Raw genomic sequence first — 6468 nt, 5'->3', positions numbered from 1 at the left:
ATGAAGGGGTGCCTGGGTGGCTTAGTCAGTTAAGCGTCTGACTCTTGATTTCAGCTCAGGCCATCATCCCAGGGTTGTGGGATCGAGCCCCACGTCGGGCTCTGTTGAGCATGGAATTTGCTTGGGATTCTCTCCCTCTCTGTCCTTCCCCCTGCTCGTGCTCTCTCAAACAAAGTATAAATGAAGTCTATACTCTCACTATTCAGAGGCAGGGTGAGATTATTTCAGAAAGCTCTAGGGGAAGATCCTGCTTTGCCTCTTCCTAGCTCTCATGATTACTGGCAAACCTCAGCTTGCCTTAAATCTTAGCTGTATCATACCAGCCTCTGCCTCTTGTCACATGACGTTTGGAGCCGAGGAGCAAACAACAACTGACATTTACTGAGTCCTTACTGCGTGCCAGGCACGATGCTGAGTGTTTCACATGCGCTATGTCATTACTAAGATCCCATATTACCCATGTTTCATGAGTGAAGAAACAGGCTCAGAGAGGAAGAAGAACCTGTATCTTGTCACATAGCTACCCCAAGCAAAGCCATCTTTTCAAAATAAGGGGAATGAGCACGGGATTACCAGACCAGAAGCTCCAGGAAAGAGAGGGAACCCTACCTGCTGGCGAGAAGCCAAGAACGGCATGTTACACACAATGGGCAGGGCTGAAGTGTGGGACCTGAGCAACAGGAGGCCCTGATGCCCACCCTGAGTTAGAAACGAGCGCTGGAGAAGGGTGCTCTAAATTCAAATCTCGGAGAAGGATCAATTTCAAATGAGGATGTGGTCTAAGAAACGTCTTCTTTCGGTCGATGTGTTTTCACCCACCGAGAGCCAAGCACGCACCGGTAGCCCCCAGGCTCAAATACGTGTTGGGGTAGTGGTTAATGAAGAGCAAAGGCTCCCAAGTCAGACCCTTGAGTTAGAACCCCGACTTTGCCACTCACCAAGTGATTTAGAGCAAGTCCCTTGGCTTCTCTTTGCCCTGCTTTACTAGGTGCAGGTGCACAATATAGTCACGAAATCAGCTCAGAGAGCCGTTCGCGCGGTACTCGCAAGGGCTGTACGCAAGCACCCAATAAAGATCAGATGCCAAAGTGCGGGAAGGAAACCATAATTAAATCTTCAAATTCTTCCTCGCAAACAAACGGACAAATAAAATGAAGGAAAAGCACACGGTGCAACCACAGCATGACAAGGGGACCTAGCTGAGATCCAGCCTCTTGAGGAAGTGACATTTAAGTGTAATGATTCTGCCTGTGTTATGCCACCTATAGAGCTGTTTGTTCCCGTCAACTCCATTGTTCTCGGGTAGGGCTCACATGCAGCCAGTCTGACTTCCTCTCCCTGCTCTCCACAGCAGGATTCCTGCTTGACTCCTGCTTGAATGTTCAGGGAACATTGTGGCAGCCGTCCCCCACTCACCAAGCCTGCAGGGAGGACTAATGTTTACCCTGCCTCTGCTACAGGCAGCTGTTTGGCCAATTTCTCTTAGCCCTCCCCACTAGCTGGTGGGGCAGGTATTACACAATTTTTTCCAAGTGAGGAAACCGGGGCACAGCAAAGTTGGTTTTGGATGAACTAGAAACCAAAGAGGTATATCTTGGGAATACAATATAGTAGGAAATCAGAATGCACCTAAAACATGGGGGGATGGCAGGACTGGGACCCTTTGGAGCTAGGGCAGTGGGGTGCAGGGGTGCCACAGAGCCTAGGCAAAGTGCCCCTCTGAGGCTGGGGCCCGGGAGCCTGGACCCTGCAGCCTTGCCCAGGAACCTCTGCTGGAGTCGTGTGTGGCTGAGGGAAGGAAACGAGGTGGGGAGAAGCTAGGGCACCCTCCGCAATATTAAGGTGGAGCCCTCCTTTGGGGAATACGGGTTTTTTAAAAACTGAAATGTAATTGACCTATCAGTTTCAGGTATACAACAGAATGATTTGCTGTTGGTACATATTGTGTAATAATCACCACAGTAAGTCTAGGGAACATCCATCACCACACATAGTTACAAATTTTTTCTTGTGAAAACTTTTAAGATCTACTCTCTTAGCAACTTTCACATATACAATACAGCATCACTAACTCTGGTCACTATGCTGCACATTAAGTCCCCAGGACTTATTTACCTTAAAACTCAAGGTTTGTACCTTTTGAATGTAGGATGTTTAAATGGGTTCAGGAAAAGAATTCAGAGACCCCAGAAATTAAGTGAATTGAGACTGTGCTCAGGATTTGTCTGGGCATTTGGGGAGGGACAAGAAATGACATCCTCCGGGGCTTTGCGTACCAGGATGGGAAACTCATCACAAGTGGATGAAGCTGAGATAGATCTATTTGGAGGGATTCGAACTCAAGCTTTACTCAACTTCAAAGTGCAGCTTTTCCCACTGTGGTCTGATGCCTCTAGCTTCCGGTAAAAAAAAAAAAAAAAAAAAAAAAAAAAAAGACACATTACGCCTTCCAGCTGTCTTTGAATATAAGTCATGCTTTAACTTTGATAACCCAGAGGCCATCTCCAGAAATAGCCTTAGGTGAAGCTGGAAATACACTCTAATAAGTTGCTTATGGTGGTTACTCACAACACTACAGTAAAATAAGACAAAGTCATTATTTTGAAATTCAAAAGGTATTTTAGTTAGTCTGAGGTTCATTAGGGTTTTTAAATTTTGTTTAGATGCTCAGTCTACATCTTGTTGAATGGATATTACACCTAAGCAGTTGTGTGGCCATATTTTATCTTTGCTCATGAATAATAATGAATACTAATCCAGCTTTCTGCCGTTCAACTTCCAGAAAGCAAAGCAATAAGAGGGGATTTCTGGGGGTCCCTGGGTGGCTCAGTCAGTTAAGCATCCAACCTCAGCTCAGGTCATGATCACATGGTCCATGAGTTCGAGCACTGCATCAAGCTGTCTGCTGTCAGCACAGAGCCTGCTTTGGATCTCTGTCCTGCTCTGTTTCTGCCCCTCCCCCAGCTTGGGCGCTTTCTCTCTCTCGCTCTCTCTCTCTCCCTCCCTCAAAATAAATAAATAAACTTTTTAAAAAAGGGGGGATTTCCAAATTGCACGTGATTGCATAAGTCAGCATCTTCTTTTTCTCTGGAAATCATTAAAATTAAAACAATCTATATTGCAGAATTGTTAAGAAAAAGAACACAAAGAATATATCCCACTTCAGAGCAAAAGAGGGAGCCTGCGGCATACATTTCAGAGTAAATTCCTAGTGTAAATACTTGTACTGATATAAAAACAAAGGTCAGCAAAAAGGTCACAGGGCTGGAGCACTGTGGGTTAGGAGGTGAGACAAGGGAGATGTATTTAGAGATAACAGGGCCAGATTACCTAGAGTCTGGTAGGTGACTATAAGATTTTTGACTTGTCTTCTGACAGAGATGAGAAGACATTAGAAGGTTTTGAACAAAGTTTCGTGTTTTAGAGAAACACTCCTGTTGCAGAGGACAGGGGCAGAGGTGGGGAGAATGGACAGGAGGCTGTGACCACAACCCAGGCAAGAGACGGTGGTGGCAGGGACCCAAGTGGCTGCAGCAGAGGGGTGCCAACTGGCTGGAATCTGGGTCCACCATGAAAATCTTTCCAGAGTTGAAACAAAGTCCAAGCACATGCTAGTGTATGGGTATAATGACACGTTATATCCAGTAGGATTTTCAGGGTCAGTAAAAGACCTTGGTCAAGAACAAAATCAGTAGCGTCTTTTATTCAGAGCAACAGGAGTGAAGAGTAGGAAAAGTTACCATAAGGAAGCCCTAAGTCTTACGAATGGAAATTTTAAATAATGTATTAGTGTTCATGGTCCAAAAAATTAATCAAAGTTGAACTTGATCAGATTGGTCATTGTGTTTACTGCATGTATTTCAACAATAGAGTTCCTTTTTTTTTCCCCTGAATTTAAGTCCATAAGCTATTTTGAAATTCATGCCAATTATTTCCAGAATGCAGAACTGCTTAAAGGTCATGGGCATTATTCAGAGTTATTGAGGGCCCAGCATGAGAAAGAACAAATAGCTCCCAGTTATTGGTACTACAAATATATGGTTCTCTGTGGGTCTGAGGAGAAGAGTGGATTTCAAGTTACTATTCTTTATTAACTTTAAAAAGAGGCCTTTCTGCTTACCAAATCATAGAAAGAGGGAAAGAACCTGGGGCAGAAACCCAGTCCATCTGACCCCTTGGATATACCCCACTGAGGCAGTCCAGGACACCAGTTTTTCAACACTTTTCTTTTTTTTTTCTTTTTTTTCTTTTAATTTTTTAATGTTTATTTCTGAGTGAGAGAGAGACAGAGCACAAGTGGGGGAGGGGCAGAGAGAGAGGGAGACACAGAATACAAAGCAGGCTCCAGGCTCTGAGCCATCAGCACAGAGCCCTACGCAGGGCTCGAACTCACAGGGCTCACACTCACGAACTGCAAGATCATGACCTGAGCCAAAGTCAGATGCTTGAACAACTGACCCACCCAGGGGCCCCTAAACACTTTTCTGAAGGAGAATAAGGAACATGTGGCCCTTCACTACCAAGACCTGGCTGAAGAAAATGATGCTGGCCCATCAGGACTGGCTCAGCCCATTTGTCATTACTGCATACCTCACACAGTGCCTGGGATACAGCATGGGCTCAGTAAACATTCATTTGAGTGAATAAACAAAGGGCTGCATGTCCAAATTTTCACTGACAGCATTCTATCCCTTTATGGAATAAATATTATAAGTGAAGAACAACGCATAGTGATTTTATAATAGGTCCCTTCGGTCAGCCAGACCCGATTTCACCCCTTGCTCTGTCACTATATGCTATAGAGCTAGTCAGGTTCTTTGCGCTTATGTCTCATTTTCTTCATCTGTAATGTCAGGATAATAATACTGACCTTCTGGGCTTGTCGTAAGGATTAACTAGAATAACGCATGGCAAGAATGTAACACAGTCCCCGTAGTTATTCATTCTTGTTATCAACACTAAAATGGCATTCAGATTATCAAACGAAGTTTTATAAAGATGGCATCTTATAGATTAACTTTTAAAACCTTTTTCCTTTTGCTATGAAAAACTGCAACTATATATAAAAGTAGAAAGTATAATGAATCTCCGTGTACCCGATATCTAGTGTCAATAATTTTCAGCTGGGGGTTGATTGGTGACCCTCTTCCTGACCCCCTGATTATTTTGAAGTGAATTCCAGGCATTGTATCATGTTATCTGTAATACTTCAATATGTATTTCTAATAACCAAAATCCCATATCACATTAAAAATAATTAATAATGATTTCCCAGTTAGGTGAATTGTTGGTCTGCTGAAAGCCACAAGGAGAAAAGAAAAGAATCAGGTCTGTCCAAGGCAGGGGCTTAGGCAAATTCTCTCCAGACCCAGCATGATGGAAGCACCCACTGTCACTGTCAAGGTAGATTCTTCTGATAGGCTGGAGGCGGGAAGGTGGGGGATGCGTTGGAAGTCAGTATTTCATGCTAGAAGCAAAGTAGAGCAGGGATCTCCTATTATCTGTAATTTTCTTACTTCCCAAAGCAAATGTCATTTCGTTTGAAATAATTCTGTACTGGGGCACCTGGGTGGTTCACTTGGTAAAGCATCTGACTTTGCCTCAGGTCATGATCTCATGGTTCAAAAGTTAAGCCCCACATCGGGCTCTTGTGCTGACAGCTCAGAGCCTGGAGACAGCTTCAGATTCTGTGTCTCCCTCTCTCTTTCCCCCTTCCCGGCTTGCGCTCTGTCCCTCTCTGTCTCTCAAAAATAAATAAATGTTAAAAAAAATTTTTTTAAAAGAAGAAAGAATTCTGTATAAATTCTTCTGCTTCCAAATAGGTGGGATTTACAATTTAATTTTATCTTCTCATCTATGCAGATTATGATATCACACAACTAGGGAGCTCATTGAATGGTGACAGGACTGGTTTAGTTTCTGTAATTTAACATAGCACAAACGTTCACACATCTTTGAGAGAATTCTGTTCTTAGTATATTCTGTGCTTCCCCCCCTTCCCCTCTAATTGCCCCTTATTTGTTCTACAAAGTCAGTAAACCAGTACAAACCCCAATTTTATTCTCTGCTGCACTCATTAAACCTTGAATTAAAATAGTTTCTTGTTTTCTTAGCTAGAATTTGGAACGATTGGGTTGTTTCCAAACAAGAGCTAATTGGTGTTGAAGGTATTGAACATCAGTAGTGCAAACACAGGTTTTCGCCCCGCCCCCCTACTTAAAAACCAAGGTTAATGCGAAGTCTAGAGCTTGCTGGGTAACGTGGGTGAGTAAGTAGGTACTGCTGAGACCCCTGGAGTTGTGACAAGGAGCAGCAAGACGGTGCAAAGGGGGCCTGAGGTTGGTTGCATGTTTCTTCTTTGAAAGCCTCGGTTTGCTTACGAGCAATGGAAATTCCACATGGAGGAGATAAGGGGTCTGCTTCAGAAGTGGGACATAGCACGGAGGTGCTGGGAAATCTGGCATATCT

Source organism: Panthera onca, chromosome B2 (genome assembly GCF_046562875.1).
Source record: "Panthera onca isolate mPanOnc1 chromosome B2, mPanOnc1 haplotype 2, whole genome shotgun sequence".
Classification (NCBI taxonomy): domain Eukaryota; kingdom Metazoa; phylum Chordata; class Mammalia; order Carnivora; family Felidae; genus Panthera; species Panthera onca.
The sequence above is the reverse complement of the archived record's forward strand: the minus strand, read 5'-3'. Positions refer to the sequence as shown.